Source organism: Gavialis gangeticus, unplaced genomic scaffold (genome assembly GCF_001723915.1).
Source record: "Gavialis gangeticus isolate Ggan-Ray unplaced genomic scaffold, GavGan_comp1, whole genome shotgun sequence".
NCBI classification, from domain to species: Eukaryota; Metazoa; Chordata; order Crocodylia; family Gavialidae; genus Gavialis; species Gavialis gangeticus.
The window spans coordinates 11572407-11589982 of NW_017728995.1; positions in this window are offsets into that span (position 1 = coordinate 11572407).

Sequence of the window (17576 nt, forward strand, 5' to 3'; positions counted from 1 at the left end):
AGTCTCTTTCCCCTCGACTGCCTTGTATTCTAACCCAGAGCACTTCTGTGTGCCCCTCCTCTGACTCTGTGCTATTTGATGAAGATATGTATTCCTCCTTTATGTAGAGCTCCATACCCCCGCCTTTCCTCCCTGTCCTGTCCCTCCTGTACAGCTTATAGCCCTTGATATTCACTGCCCCGTCATGTGTTGGGTCCCACCACGTTTCAGTGAGCCCCACTATGTCTGGGTTGGTGTCAGCTAGCAGGAGGATAAGTTCTTCCTGCTTGTTTCCCATGCTACAAGCATTGTGTAGAGGCATTTGAGGCCTCCTGAGGATGTGTGCACTTGCCCCCTTATCTCAGCATTGCCCTGGCCCCTGTTGCTTACCTGTGTATATGTTCCACTCATTGGTCTAGGCTGAACAGTACTTGTGGGTGCTGCTTGGTTTAGCACTCCAAGGCTTCTTCCACCCTCATCTTCCCCTTCCCCCAACAAGCCTAGTTTAAAGCCTGCCGGAGGAGATCCGCCAACCTAGAAGAGAACACACGCTTACCTTTAGGGGAAAGGTGGAGAGGTGAAAACTGTCTCTGGCACGCTTTAAAATCATGTACTGGCTGCATATGGGGGGGAGGGGGCAGTCAGCTGCTTCCAGTTTGGCCAGAAGTCAAAAACCAGCTTTAAAAGAAAACTGGCAAACAGCTGTGAAAGCTGTGGAAGATCAGCACAGGAGCAGGTAATCCGGGGAAGATGGGCAGTGGAGCAGGCAAGCTGGGGAACACTGGCAGCAGAAATACACCGGGAAAAAATGGCATTAGCCTGCAGATCAAGGAGAAGGAAGTAGCTGGCAGAGGGACTGAGACTGGCCTGGCATAAGTAGTGTACCTTAGAGAGGGGACAGATGCCAAGCAGTCTGAGGCCAGTCACCTGGAGATGGGACTGGCACAATGGGACACTCACAACATTACCCAAGGAGTCATACAATCAGAAATAAATACATGTACAAGAAAACAAATCATGAGTTCTTTAATACACTCTCATTTATAAATTATAATAGGACTTTATTAAGTTAATTGAGTGATTATGAAATTCACCTAAAACACTTTGAGACAATATGGCGTGCCACCGGGGTGAAAGGGGACATAGGAGCCCTGAGGAAACTGCCATCAGTCTCACCTGAAATTCTTAATATTAACTTGTAGGAACCTCCTGGTCTAAATAGATGCTATCAAAGTTGTGGCAGCAGAGAACGGCAGTCTAACAGAGAGGTGTAGACAGTAAGACCAACACTGGCTGTGAAATGAGCCCAGTAGGCGAAGGTTAAAGTATTAGTAGATCGGGTTGCATGCTGCTAAGAGAGTGGCAGTTACAGGGTGGAGATGAAGATGACAAAGATATAAAGTAGACACTTGGTTTTCTTTTTGGCTAATGGCTATATATAAATGTAACATGGCAACATGTGGCTGATTGGGTATTATTGATTGGACTGGTATTTTACATACAGTCTTTCATGTACGTGGAAATACATTGAGATTCTCAAAATACACTGCAATGTTCTCAGGTAGGTCTGTCATTACTATTTCTATATTACTGGCAATCAAAAGACTTTTTATATTTGTTAAAGTCACGAGTCCTTTTTCAAGCGAAGGACTACAGAATGCTCCCTGATAAATTACTGAAGCACATGCTTATTTTTGAGAGTGTGAGTATTTCCAGTGGTTTCACTGGAAGCAGTAATAGTAGCAAACAAGCTCAAAGTTTGACATGTTTTCCCAGCTTTGAACATTTAAGTTCTTAAAAAGAAAAAAAGACAGAAACTGAAAAGATTTCTGAAGGTTGTAAGTAAAATGGTAAGAGGTTTGCAAAATAAGCAAAGAGCCACCAAGGCCAAATGAGAAACTTGAACATGGTCAGTTTAGAGAAAGAAAAACTGAGGGGAAATGTGTAAACTTCCTGCAAATACATAAAGCTACATTATAGGGAGAAGAGAGATTAATTGTTTTTATTTATCTGCAAAGATAAACCAAGAAGTTATGGGCTTTATAACTACTAGAGCAATTAAGAACTGGAACTAGACGGTAAGAGAAATATCCGACATGCAATATGACAATACGTTTTTTCTAAAGGAAAAATACCATAATGTAATTGGAATGAACTTTACAAACTCAGATAGCTGTAACAAAGAAATGTGATGGTGATAACAGAGCATTCATTTACTGTTAGATTGCCAAAGACTTTAGTCATTTAGGCAACAATTATGTAGGTATAATATGAGGATATTAAAAAGAAATTAGAATTATCCATATTTTAGTATTATCTTTTTTTCTTGGTTTTCTAGAAATGCAGTAGTGCCACTGTAGCCAAGTCTGATAGTTCCCATTATAAGAACCTATTATCAGTTGCTTCTAATTATGCCATATATTTAACTTTTGAGTAAAATTTTCCTGATAGATGCCTGTCTTAGGCTATTTTTTAAAGATATAGATGGAATGGTTCAGTCATTTTGAGAATTAGAATATGAAAAAAACCTTAAAAGTAGAAAAAAATGACTTTCATTTATAAAAATGAGGTTTTCAAGATTTATCATTAAGTATTGAATGTGTTATTAATTTTAACTTTCAATGATTTTCTCTTTAAATGAAAAGCAGCAATATAAGAAACCCTATTTTTATGTGTTGTCAGTGAGAAACCCTGAGAAACAGAGGGGAACCCTCTTTCAAATTTTTTTCAAATGCCAAAGCTGGAAAGAAATAACAAAGAAAGAAAGAAAAAAAATCCTCATTCTGTTTTCCTTTTTTATATTTGAATTTAGCTGAAGGAAAAATATTTCCTTCATAAAAATAAATATAGTTTCCTCCTGTATTTACAAACTCCAAGGCCCTCTGTTATCACTGCTTACTCTGACCCAGTGCCTCAAAAGTACTTAACAGTATAGGCACAAAACTTTCTAGGAATCTCCCTAAAGTAATAAACAAGATTTCTATTCCAGAAAAATCTTGATTGGTTGATAGAGATATGGGCAGATTTAGCATTTTGAAAAGGGGGCTGTGGGTGGTGTGCATCATCACATATAATACAACACATTTTTCTCTACTTAAAGAGAAACTAAAAGTGTTGCTAATATAGTAGGGGCCCAGTGCTATATTATTGAGTTTAAGATCAAAGCAAAACCAAATATAACTTTATTGGAATGTATACTAATATGCTATGTTATATTTTAAGTTAAAATATATATACCCCAAATATGCTCTACTTCATTAAGATAATTGGTGACTGTCAAATTAGCCAGCTCTCTCAGAGTGGACAGTGAAATACTTGATGCATCTGCCCTCCCCCATATCTGCCACTGCAAAGAAATCTTTGCCTTAAAATTATTGCCTATATGAAATTTTCTTTTAAGAATAGTGTGCAGCTCTAATATTCTGGGAAATTATGATAACATGTACTTGTGTAATGCCTTTTCTCCAATCCAAGGAGATATATTTCAACTGCATGCTTTAGCCCCCTCACTCCTCCCCACCATGGCAACACTTCCTTTCTAACTTTGGGAATGACAACTGATTAAAATGACCACTTGAAGCTTATACTTTCTAGGTAGTCAAAGCTGAACAGCAAGTATCTGTCCTAGACTTAGTCAAGCACATATTTACAACATTAAAAGCTACGCACTCTTTGTGGAGAGTGTATGACGACATTCCAGTTTCTGTCTCTCTCTTGACTTCAGTACAGTTACTTGATACTAGCTAAATCAGTATAATTACTACATTATCAAGATAGCTATTTACTAAAGTTACAGACTTCTCTTAATTTTAGGATTAATTTATTCTCCCATGAACTAGATGACCGTATGTGGATAATGCAACTAATTATGTAACTTTATTTTGTTTTTTGATCATGCTCTTTTTTTGCTAAGTTGTTAGTTGCATGACAAGAGCCCTGTTTTTATAGTAAGTTGCTTGTGCCTTTATAACAATATTTTAGATTTCTTACCACAATACATTACAATTTTGATTTTATATTTTCCTGCTGTCTTTAAGGTTTCTGATTATATGTATTTTTAAGACCATCATCATATTCTGCTTTATTATGATGCAAATATATTCATTTTTATGAATCTTTTGGGATGATTTTGTTTATCATAAGAACACTATACCACCTTTCCCCATCTCTGCAGCAGATGAGTGTTTTGGGGTTGAACCGCATCGTAAAAAATATAGTGTTATACATTCTCTCTCTCTCCTGTGCAGTTGCATTAAAGGGTGGCTTGTGTGTCTTGAATTTAGTATACATGCCAGATGAAGAGGCGGTATAAGATAGAGGCTTTTAGACTGCTGGCACAGAAGAGAGAAGGCAGTGCACTCATTATTGTTATGCAGATTTGCATAGCCAAGTAGGGCTAAAAGGGCAGTCAGCTTCTCCAAAAATACTAGGAAAGCATATCGTTGCAATAAAAAACACTTAACAGTATTGAATACCCCTTCACTCTTAGAGCACTGGCAGCATTCACATGTTTAACAGGGATTCTTTTATTATACTGAATGTGAACCTTTGCACTTAACAGTTTACTTACAGGGTTCCAACAGGGCTATTGTCTCCGTGGCTAAAACATCGTCTTTCCTTGAATACCAAGCATTTCTGTCATAGATGCGGTTTATGTTTACTTTCTGGACTTGATTCTTCAATGACAAATTTCTTTGATGTTGGCCTGAAGACAGCTGTAATTGGGAAGCTCCATGCTCAGGGCAGCTGTGTGACACCTGGGGCAGCACTGGCAATCTCAATGCTGATCACAGAAACACAATCAGTTGCCACTGTGATTGAAGCTATTTTTTCACCCCCACAAAGGTGGTGCCTGGAGCTGTTGCCTCCTCTCAGTTATGCTACTGCTTGGGCATATCAGTCAAATTAGTGGGGATTTAAAATACTGCAGAAACTATTACTGAGCAAGGTGTTTATTTTGTCAATATTGAATAAAGTGAGGTAGCATCCTATGTCAGTACATATTTTTATGTCTGGGAGACACGTGTTGACTGTGGATATGTATTTACATTTGTTTTACACAGTATGGGCTTCACTAACTGTTTACAAAAAGAGGAAACAGCTGCTGAACTGACCTCCATATTTTAGGTCTTTGCAACAGCTGGCTTTCTCACGGATCTAGCAAAGAAGGACATGGGCCGAAAGTGGGTCTAAGCTATCTCCACTCTCCTCTAGGGGTTACTTTGTACCAGGCCAGACTTACATACTGGAAGAGACTATCGCAGCAGCAAGGGACTCCAGCTACCCCCCTTGCTCCAGTCACAGTTGTAACTACTTAGGCAGGCTCTACACAGCTTTTGAATGACCCCACACAATTTCTTGGGCAGCTACAGATATCTTTGATCATTTTTTTTAAATGAAGTAAATATTTATGACTGTGAATGAGGTTTTGGCCTCCTGTTTGGGAAGGGAGAGTATGGTCATGTGATGCATCTTATCCTCTTGCATAATGTCATGGGAATTAATTCTTTTTCTGTTTAAATTTAAACATTTATCAGCAATTGAAAAATTCAGTTATAGAACATGCAGTACTCTTAGGGGAAGGACAGTGGGCATTGCAGTATGTTTTACTGTTTCTCAGCTCTGTTTGCTTTGTTGCTTAACAAATACTAGAAGTGCCATTCCATCTTGAAGAGTTTTAGTTCCCAGAGCTCTCACTGATTTTTCTTCTCAATTTGCTCAAAGCTGAGGCACTTAAATTCTCACATACAAACTCTGCAGAATTATTTTCAATGAGCTAACCTCTCATCTTGGTTGTGCTACTGTAAGTCCAGTGTAGCTAACCTTTAAGTCAGTGGAATTACTCGAGGTTTGGACCATTGTAAATCAAGGCAGAATTTGGTTCAATGGATGTGAGTTAAATATATTTGTTCAGCAAACAGATGAACGTGTCTTTCAAAGCTGTTCAGGTCCTAGGTATCAAAAACACCATGGAGAATATTTAATTTTTTACCCCCATTTTGTCAATGTTGAATTAATAATGTCCTTATGTTTCTCTGTGTTTTTTTCTTTATTTGAGGAGCATCTGTATGGCATGGGCTTCATATCTCATTATATAACAGAATCAAATGGTAAGAAAAGATCTGAAACACTGGGTTTTACATTCCATGTGAAAATCCAGCTACTAGATACCATAGAATTTTAGACCGGGGATAGACAGTTTCTGCCCTGAGTGAATGAATGAAATCTAGGGTGATAATACCAAATAGATTAAATTAATGGTAAATTTGAGTGGTGTTGACTAGATTAAAAACATATTAGTAATACATATTCTGCCTATCAAAGATATAGGGGAATCATTTGTACTAAATACACAAGTTTATTGTGTATGGAACTGATCAAAATACAACTAAAAATCTTTAAAAATAGAAGTACCTCCCCCTGTGTAGCTATACATATGCATCACGTATTTCACTGTCCACTCTGAGACAGCTAGCTAATTTGACAGTCGCCAATTATCTTAATGAAGTAGAGCATATTTGGGGTAAAGTCTGTTTCATTTTAAAATACTTTATTCATAGATTTTTAGGCTACAAGGACCCATTATATTTTTTTCCAAACTGATCCCCCGCATATATAGACCACAGTATTTTACCTGTTTACGTCTGTGTTAAGTCCTATAGCTTCTCTTTTTCCTTAATTTCCTCAAAAGTTTGCACAAAACTTGTTAGTCACCAACAGAATACACCAAAAATACTTCAAAATAGCACTGATACGCCCCATCATTTTCACTTAAAAGAAACCTGACCAAACAAAATACAAAGCAAACAAGCAATCATCAAAACATAAAATAAATAAGTAACCCAATAACCCACCCAAAAACCCAATTCCCCCTAATATTTTCCCATAATTTAGAAGACTAATAAACAAGTAAAATAGTAATGTCCCTAAAGTAACTCAATTTCTGGCATCAGCTATATATTTCAGTTTAAAAAGGTAATTATGTATCAGATATTCAGCAGCAGTGCACTGGAGATGCATAGGGGGTGCACATGCAGCCCCTGAGATTGGCCTTGCACCCCCTGGGAAGTACCAGACACAAAACTGGAAGCGCCAGAGGAAGTTGCTGGTTTCACCACTGTTTTTTCCAGGCTCAGTGATCAGCCACTGGGGACCTACCCCCCCTCCCCCCATTGGCAATCTGGTGCCCCCTGCCCCAGACTTGGGAGGCACCAGTCACCCATGAGTCAGTGTCAGATGAAGTTCTATCCCCACTGAAGTCTATAGATGACTTTGATAGGAGAAATGTTAGCTCAACACTGATGCTTTTGAAAATCCAACCCTACATACTTTGGCCAATATTTTATAAGTAGAAATGATAAAAAGTACCGTATATTCTAGTTAAAGAATCATAGACTTATAGAAAATTAGGGTTGGAAGGGACCTCAGGAGGTAATCTAGTAGTTTAACCCCTGGCTCAACACCAGACTGTCCCTAGCAATGTCATCAGCCAAGGCTTTTTCTATCTGGGTCTTAAAAACCTAAAAGGAGAGAAGTTTCCACAGCTTCTGTGGGTATTCTGTTTCAGTGCTTCACTATCCTCCAGTAAGAAAGTTTTTCCTAATATCTAACCCAAACATCCATGGCTGCACCAAGCCTTGGCATAAGATCAAAGTTTCAAGTGAAATGTATGAATTATAGCACACTTTATTAATTTTTTAAAAGAAAAAGACAGGGAGAAGAGAAAGGGATTAAGTAGAGATTGGTATTTGTTTGGAGTTATACAAGCCAGTTTTGCACCATATTAAAATATATATATCCCCAAGGCAGTGCAGTTAGTGAAAGGCATTTGTCTCTAAGGCAGTGTGTAAATGAAATGAGAGGTCTGTGTGCATGACACTTTAAAGTGGTCAAAATGCTTTTGCACCACTTTAATGGTGTCTGTGTTTGCATACCTCGGCGGTGTATTGCACATCAATTCCAGCCGCTGTAGGAAATTTGGCAGCGTAATGTTCCTTAAATGACTTGGGGCGCAGCAAATTAAAATTCCTTCAAGAAGTTTTAGTTTGCTGCTCCTACAGCTGCAGAGTGAAGCACTGGGTTCTGTGCAACTCCATGGCTCTGCAGGAAGCCCTGCAGGCAGCCCGGGAAATCAGCTTCACCCAAGAAAAGTGGTGAGCCTGATCTTTTTATTTTTTCCCCCTGGAGCCTGCCTGCCTGAGCTGTGCAGGGGCCTCCACAGCTGCGATGCCTCTTGGGATTGCCCAAGCTGGATGCCTGTGGGCAGGTGCAGCCTGGGGTGGGGGGGCTGTTGCTGCCATGGAGGGAAGCAGTCCCCCTCCCCCACAGCTCAGGGACCACGCCGCCCACTGGCAGCTCACCCTCCCCTACCTGCCAGTAAGTCAGTGGAGTGCGTGCATGACATGGAGGTTTAATCAGCCCTGAATTGAAATGGTGTTTTTTAAAACCCACCATTTCAATTTAAGGCCCCCATTTTGTCTATACATGCTGTAATTGTCCTTTTTTGTGGAGACTAGGAGACTAGGTTTTCTATCAAAGCACACTAGAGGGCACATCATTATGCACAGACTATCAACAGTAACTGCAGAGAGAACTGTGAAAGATTGGGGGGGGGTTCTGTTTCTTTCTTTTTCAAAACTGCTGTGGAATATCCAGGTAACAAGTAAAAGGAGTAATGAATGGAGATGAGCAGAACATAATCTTTCAAATAAAAAAGTATCTTTTAATCAAAGGCACAAATAAATAATGGGGGAGAGGGGGAAGAGACTTAGAATAGTTAGAGAAAGAGGAAAAAAAGGAAGTTGAAGAACAAGATTTTCAAAGCACTTCCAAAAGTGCCCCCCCCACGCTATTTCTTGAAATGCTGGTCTGAACATGCATGCTCCTGCATTTGTGAATACATATCAATTCTACACTTATAAATCCCTGTAGGACTATCTCCAGGGGCCTGTGTTCTCACCATCTGTAGCTGTCAAAAGTAGTAATATAAAATGGGAAGTAAGAAATGTTGCTCTAAGGTTAAAAAAGTCGTTCCATTTAATACAGTACGATAATTCCATGGCATGTCTAGAACGCCGAACTTTTTCTCATTTGCCTTTTATACTTCCAATTGATGTGAAACAATAATAATTTGTAGAGTTACTTTCAGCAAAGCTGCATTGCAGCTAAATGAGATGTCATTGGAGAAAGTTGTTTGGTACTGACATGAAAGGATTTTCCTTCCTTTATAAATATAGTATAATAGCGAAAACCAGTTTCTGTGTTGAGAACATTTACCCAATCTTTGTGGACGAGGCTTTCCGGGTATAGACCGCTAGCTCATCGATAAGTCTCAGCGTAACCTAGACTTCCTCTTGTACAAGTTGATTCAGCATATAGAATATGCTAATTGTTATTTGGGAACTGAGGAAAGTCTGTAAAAATAAATAAATAAATAAAATAAATACTCCATTTTTTTTTCAATGTCTAAGGAGGATATCTCTCCTTAGACATTAAAACTTCTGTAGCCCTAAGTGGCTGAGAGAATTTCTCTGATCATTTAGTAAGGACCCAAAGTGTGGCACTTACCTCAACACCTTCACAGGCTTTTAAGAATTTTGCCCTTGAGGATTATGAACACCATGGGGGACTGTTTTCCTCCATGTGAACGTACTGTGTTCACTAACTGCAGCCGTATCCATTAGTACTAATGGGAGAGTTTGTCTGTAGTTCACACCAGGCATGCAGAGAAAAGAACAGGCCTTTAAGTCTATATTGTCCTTCAGGGTAAGATTCTTAATTCTCCTCCTGCATAAATTCTTCATGGGCACAGAGAATGCTGACCCTGCACCATGGGGATGGATCATGGGGATTAATAGCACTCATTTATAAGTTGAACACCTAAGAGCTAAATTATGCCCAAGACTGCTGCATTATTAATACTGTGTGTAAATATGCTCTGTAGTATTTTTTTTAACCTCAGAGTGATATAATCGATAGTCTTTTTGAACACCAGGACACCCCAGCAACTATGGCTGCATATTCACTTGTCAACAGTCTGATAAGCAGCTCACTTCAGTAAAAAATGTATTACATAGATCCCTGGGAGCCACAGCATGCCACCTGGTATAAGAACTGGGTGGTATTATCCAGAAGATTGCCACACTGTTTGTGCACTCAATGTTGCAGATTCCAAGGTTCAGATTGTTCAGAAAGGTCAATTATAAGACCACTGAACTCAATTCAAATCTTTCCATGCTTCCACTGGAGCATATGGAAGCTTGATTAGGCTGAACCGTTTTGGTTAAATGTGCATTTTTGGATATATAACAGAACACAACTTGATCTCCAGGTTACTCTCCCTGCTTTTCCTTTTAAACTAACAAAAGTTGCACCGTTTCTGAAATGCAAATGCCTCACCTGCAGTGCCCAGAAGCATTCCAGAGGGAGCTACTTAAGCCTCCTGACCAGAAGGGCTGTCACTGTGAAACATGGCCCTTCAGTGAGGTGGGAAAAATGGGATAAAATTATCAATTCGTTCATGCCATTTCTTTAAATCTCTTTAGGTCTTTAGATTTTCAGGTTTGCTGAGTTCATTTAAACCACTGCAATTTGTTGCCATGACCACCCGTTTCAAAGCCTTCAGCAGAAGTGACAAAATTAAAGCTTCCCCTAGTGTGTTCTGCATGCTAACTTTTGACCTAATTTCCAAAAGAAAAGAAAGAAATAGTCTTTAATATATATACATAAGTAACACAAATGCAGTACTAACCAATTTCTGCCAAGAGCTCTGAAATAATGCCAAACTATTTTGAATGGAGCTAGCTTGGTGAGGAATATTTGCAAATTGTTTACTAGCTTTGTGTGAATTAGATCCTGTGCAGAGTGAGCTAAGTAGAATTTATATGCTGTTTACATTTCTATTCTGTCGCTGCAGATAATGATCTCACATCCTAGCAGCGTACACAGAAAATGACAGCTAATCTTAAAATACTCATCCATGCCCAGTTCTTCAGTGAATCTTATGTAGTTGGATTGTAAGAGTCTCATTATAGGCAAACCAAGTTCCCAAACTAATTATGGCTTTAAAACTGGTCTGCTTATTTGCAATTTGTCTCTGCTTTATAAGCTTGAGGCTCTTGGAAATATGTGTAGGTAGCCTGACAGAATCAGATTCACAGTATGACTAGACGTCACCATACAGTAGGAATATTATAAGCCTTACTTTGATAGCAGTGCTGTCTTCATAACTGAACTTACCTATACCTTCATTGTGAACATGCAGACCTAAGGAAGGGCATTTTGTACGCAAAAACTTGGGAGGCACTTGGGAAAATAGATTTCTGTATATCTGTTATTGTAAAATTTGATAAGTAGGCATAGTTGAAATGTCAGATATAATTTTGGGGTTCCCACATCAGCTCCAAATACACATGCAGTTACCTCTCAGTAAGAACTTTTGGAAGTGGGGATCACGCAAATTAAATATCACTAGTTATATCACTAGAATCATAGAAAGTTAGGGCTGGAAGGGACCTCAGCAGGTCTGTCCAGTCCCCTAGCTCAAAGCAGGACCATCCCCAACTAGATTATCCCAGCTAAAGCTTTGTGTAACCAGGTTTTAAACACCTCCAAGGATGGAGAGTCCACAGCCTCTCTGGGTAACCTGGTCCAGGGTTTTACTACCCGCCTACTGAGAAAATTATTCCTAATATCTAACCTAAACTTTCCTTGCTGTAACTTGAGACCGTTGCTCCTTGTTCTGTCATCTGCCGCCACTAAGAAAGTCAAGCTCCATCCTCTTTTGAAACCCCTTTTCAGGTAGCTGAAGGCTGCTATTAAGTCCCCTCTCAGTCTCCTCTTCTCTGGACTAAATATGCTTAGTTCCCTCAGTCTTTCCTCATAAATCATGTCCGCCAGCCCCCTCACTGTTTTTGCTGCCCTCCCCTGGACTCTCTCCAATTTGTCTGCATCCTTTCTGTAGTGGTGCATGGGATTGTTTTGTCCTAAGTGCAGGACGTTGTACTTGTCCTTGCTGAACCTCGTGAGATTCCTTTTGGGCCAATCCTGCAATTTGTCTAGGTCACCCTTTATCCTAGCCCTATGTTGCAGTGTATCTACTACACCTCCCAGCTTGGTGTCATTCGCAGACTTGCTGAGGGTGCACTCCTATGTCATTTTCCAGGTTGTTGATGAAGACACTAAACAAAACTGGCCCCAGGACTGACCCCTGGGGCACTCCCCTTGATACCAGCTGCCAACTGGACATCGAGCCATTGATTATTACTCTCTGAGCCCAATGCTCCAACCAGTTTTCTATCCACTCTGCAGTCCATTCATTCAGCCCATACTTCCTTAGCCTGCATGCGAGAATCTTGTAGGAGACCATATCAAAAGCCTTGTTAAAATCAAGGTATTCAGCTATCAAATGCAGTACAAGGGACAACTTATGTACAATAGCTGCAATATAAAAACATCCATGACCTTGAAACTTCTGCACTTTGAAACAATATATTTGAAATATTGTTTGGTTGAGATGCTGTTCACTAAATCAGTTTCCTTCCAAGAAATATAAGTCTATTTTGAGAAATGTGAATCTATTTTAACAAATGTTATTTGATATAAAAAAAATAATGCGGAGTGATGTAGACTTTGTATATTTTTACAATGGATTCTTACAGCTGATCGCGTAGTCTTTCCAGTGCAACTTCAATGTTCAGCAGTTCTCCAATAAGCAGTTTCCCACTGAACACTTGCCCACTTGTGGAAAAAAAGAGTTTCATTTTTAAATCCTCCATAATTTTACAAAGTAACATAGTCAATACCCAATTAAACATCTAGCCCTTTAAATCCATCCTATTCAATTCGGAGCTTTGCCTGAAAAAGGACTGCAGGATTTCACCCTTACATTTTTATTTTACAAAAATACTATTAGGAACAATCACATTTTCTCTTATCTGTCTCTTAAACATCTAGTTTTAAGCTTTTTAGGAAAAAAAGTTCTTAAGAAAAATCAATAAGAAAAGAACATTTCACCAACTATCTCCCCATTTCTCCCTCTGTAGTAAGACTTTTGTAAAACCCAGCTGCTATATTATTTATCCAGACACTCCAACAGAGTAAGCATGGAAGAAAGGTAAAAGCCTTGTGATGTGCAAGCATTCGGTGTTAGCATCATGCAGGGAGAAAACTTACTGTGAACTGCCTGTTTTCAGCGCTTCTGTGTAAAGTCTTCCAGCTTGTACACACTTGAAAGCTCTTTCAGATTAAAGTAGACCGTGCACTTGAAGAAGAATAGCAGTTCTTGAGTAGCTAAGTGTGTGGACAGTCTTATTTTGATGTAAAAGGTCTTTATTCCTGTTCAACCTTAATCTGCTAAACTGAAACATGACACTGTTTCTGACCAGCTACTTTCAAATAACTTTACGTGTAGGGTTTAGCATGTGATTTTTGCTTTGTGATTCCTACCTATTAAAGAACAGCCACAGAAGCGGAAAACCTGGTTTACTTGTATGATATTGAGGTGTTATATTATATTTTAACATGGAAAAAAAATGCTTCTCTTGGGTATGATTTGCAGGAGGCAGAAGCTTGGCTCTGTCCTTGCAATTTTAACTATGGCACCTCTGTAGCTTTCAAGGGTTCCATTGTCACAAGGTCTGAGGAAGATATGAAAGAGTTGGATGCGAATGACAAGGAGATTAATGGGCCTAAGAGCCCCAGGGAAATCTTTAGCTGTTTTACTTCAAGGTCTTAAAACTCATTTTGCACTCTGCCTCACAAAAGAAGCTGATGTCTACTTTGGATCACAAGATTTTCTTTGTGATAATCTAACTTTTGGGACAAAAAACAACAACAATAACAGTAAATAACACAACTGTAAATATGATTGTTTTCCACTAATTAGTGGAGTATAAGACAAAACATTTAGTACGTTTCTTTTTACAGTCTTTTGCCTCTGGATATAAAGTCAAGAGCTCTAACATTTTTTATGTATTCCTAAGAAAGAACTCTTCTGGGTTTTATCATTCTTCTGACTTCATCTCAGTCTCTCTGATATGCAAGAAATACTTGACCTTGCTATCTTTCACTTTGGCCATTCAAACATCAAACTACATACATACTGAAATAATTTGTATTGGAATTTCTTTATACTTAGAGTAACAAATAATGTGCACATTTCCTTTTGTTGCCAGTTCAAGACTAGGAGTAAATTATTTTTTTCTCCATTGAAACTAATAGAGCAAAGGTAATTTATGCCAGCACTGCATCTGACCTTTACATTTTAATGGCACCCTTCACTGCTTTACATACTAGTTAAAGGAAAAGAGAAGTAGTTGGCCATATTAGTCTCTAAGCAGTCACTTGGTCTCTGAGGCCCCTGGCAGATGTTACTTCCATCACACAACAGACAATAGCATTCGATAGAAACTGTCATATTATGTGACCTGTTTCATGTTTAAGAGGCAAGCTATCAAGAGGCAGGAGAAAAAGCATCTTGGGAACATGGCCTGCCAGTGCTTCCCTGCCAGCAAGGGCAGCTGGAGAGCTGCTACCAGGGGCGGTCATCCCTTTCTGCATTTGTGCTGGGAATGAGAAGTCAGCTGGGCTCCCGCTGGGTGAAGGAGATGCTCCCCAACCCATGAGCAGATCCAGGGAGACCCTGTGAAGGGTGAGGGTGGGGGGGAAGGCGCAGGAGAGGCAGGTCTTAAATGCTCCAGGGGCTGTATGGGGTGTTTTTGTGTATGGGCTTGCCCTAAGGTTTCTGTCCACAGGTTTCTGAACAAATTCTCTCTTCCGTCTCTCCTATCAGACAATTAAAGCATGCCACTTAGATGTCAACCTGCTCTGCCTTCTGCTTAGTTAAGTGTAACTTAATAGGTAGATTCTGTACCACTGAACTCATAGAAGGTATTTCTTAATATAGTCTCATGCCACAATGTAATATATGAAATAAAATCAGTAAAGCTTGTTTTTTTAGGGTTAAGAGTATAACTTTATCAATAATTCACAAAGAATAAATTATTTGATCAACCTTTCTTCCTTTCTGTTAAGAGAACATTCTCAGTTTCTTCAAATGTAGCTATAATTTATGGCTTTTAGTTAAATTTTTAAGACTGCATAAATCAGGCCTAGTTCTCTGCAAATATTTGATATTCAAGACCTGCCTTTTATTTATAGATATATTAACCATGCAGTATCTGACTGGGCGCATATGATTGAATTTCTGTTTCTAATATCATATGGATAAACACAAACTAGACTTGGACATTCAGTTGTCTGAATGTTTGAACATACACAAAGGTGAACAAAGAAGGCTGAAACATGGTTGAAATGAATAATTTTAAATCAAAGTAAGTAATTTCTGAAGCAAACTTGTACTCTTCTTTCACGTCTCTTTATAAGTGAGAGCTAGTAGCCCAAATCTGCTTTAGACATGTAAGCTAAATGCATTTAACCAACATGTAATTGAGGAATCAGTACATTTGAAACTCTACTGTTACACAGCTTTCATTCTGACCATAATGATACTCTATGCTCTTTGGTTTGTTCCTTTGCTTCTTGTTGATCTAATATCTCCTCTTTATGTACTTAGTTTTCTTTTGTCCCCCGTTGCATTTAGCAGGAAACAGTACCGAATACCAAGGAATGGGTAAGGCAAAAAACTTGGTGTGGCCTCAGGCTATATTATTTTAAATATTGCTTTGGGTATCTTTCAACAAACTTTTAGGATTATGGAAGTATAAAGACCCAGATCCTGCTACTAGTTACTGTTACCTGCATGTGCCAGGCAAAATGGGGTTTCAAAAGACTCCCATTTTAAAGTGCAGGGTCAGGGCATGTACACATACATACATGCACACATGAACACACATACATGCACATGTGTAAGCGTGCGATTGGCCTAGCCATATGTACACTAGCCAGTTCAGCTGGTGTAAACTGCATGGTTTTGCTGATGTAGATCCATGGATCAATACAAAATCATCCCAGGTTCAATGTATAATTTTCCTCTAAATTACCAGGAGTTTTTTCCTTCTCATCTGGATGACAGCAAAGCAAACTGGGCCAGATTTTTCCCTCCTTAAACCCATGGAATGGTAGATACCTTCACTGTTGGGAAAGAAACTCAGTCTTCAAAAGAAAGGAGAATACAGGGATTTTATAAAGATTAATACAGCCTCAGTGATTCGTTTCCTTCAATAGTAGAAACTTTTATAACTTGGGTAGCCCAATTTTTGTATGGATTGTTTTATGCTCATTTGTTACAGATTGCTACCCTAACTAGCAAGCTGGGAACTTCTAAGATGTTAGCACTGTATGTGTTTAGAGGGAACACCAGACTTATGCAGTCTGTATGAAAAGCTAAAACAGAACGCCAACTTGAAATTACTAGCCAAAGCCTGTGAGCCTTAAAGGGAGTCTGAGTCACTGGTAAGTAGACTCTTAAACCTTTAACATGTGTTTGGGGAACGGGCAAAAAGGGGGCGGAGGAGGAGGATTTTTGTTTCTTTAGTTATGATTTATACCAATAACTAATATTATATCAAGCTAATTACTGTCAGTATTCTGGACAGATTGATAAAAAGAGGAAGTTACTGTGGAGGACATGAATACTTTACAAAGCTTATATGAAAAAGTGAAGTTAAATTTGTATTGCATGTTTGAAAGTATGCAGAGCCACTGCTGCAGCTTTACTCTTAAGAGGATTCAAAGCAAGAATTGAGGATTATTTTTGCATTTTAGACAGATTGTCAACTGGAGATTCATTATGTGTGTCTGTCAACTTTGAATTGAATTATTTGAGGAATTTTCATTCCATGGATTGTTTCTTAATCTACAACCTGGTTGAAATGTATTGCAACAACAAAGTATTTCTTCAAAACCTGGAATAAAATGAAGCACAGGTGTATGTAGCAGAAGAGTGTGAAGTAAATAGGTTTTGCATGGTGGTTTGAAGAAATTATATCTAAACTTGAAAGAATTAAAAAACAGTACACTAGATTTAGCTGTTATAATTACTTCATTAAAATGCTCAAGAGGTTGTAATTCAGGTCTTTCATAAAACTGCAATTTGAGTACATTGGAATTATAGTTCCACACCTGGTGATGAAATCTGCTTCTTCTGACTACTAAAACATAATAGACAGATGAAGTGGTAAGGAAATTTCCTATTTATATATCGAATGAAAATTCACAATAGTAGAGGAAGATGAACATTTGTAAGCAGAGTACTAATAATAAGAGTGAGCCTATCCCAAGCCCAAAATTGGGGACAATTTAACTAATAAAAATTTAAACTCCTCCATCTTTTCAGCTTCATCCTCCATTGCTATCACCTGAAAAGTGAGAGGTGCCATGGATAATAATAAGGAAAAAAGCACTATTCTTTGGGCCTTGGCCAAATTTTTATGTTACCATCTGAAATGTCTTTCTTCATAGATGGAAATCTAGGTGCTGTCACTGGGAACTAGGTATTTTCCCTCCTGCAGGAGAAATAAAAATCCACTCTGTGTGTGTGTGTGTGTGTGTGTGTGTGTGTGTGTGTGTGTGTGTGTGTGTGTGTGTGTGTGTGTGTGTGCGCGCGCACGTATGCGCACGTGAGACAGAGGTAGACA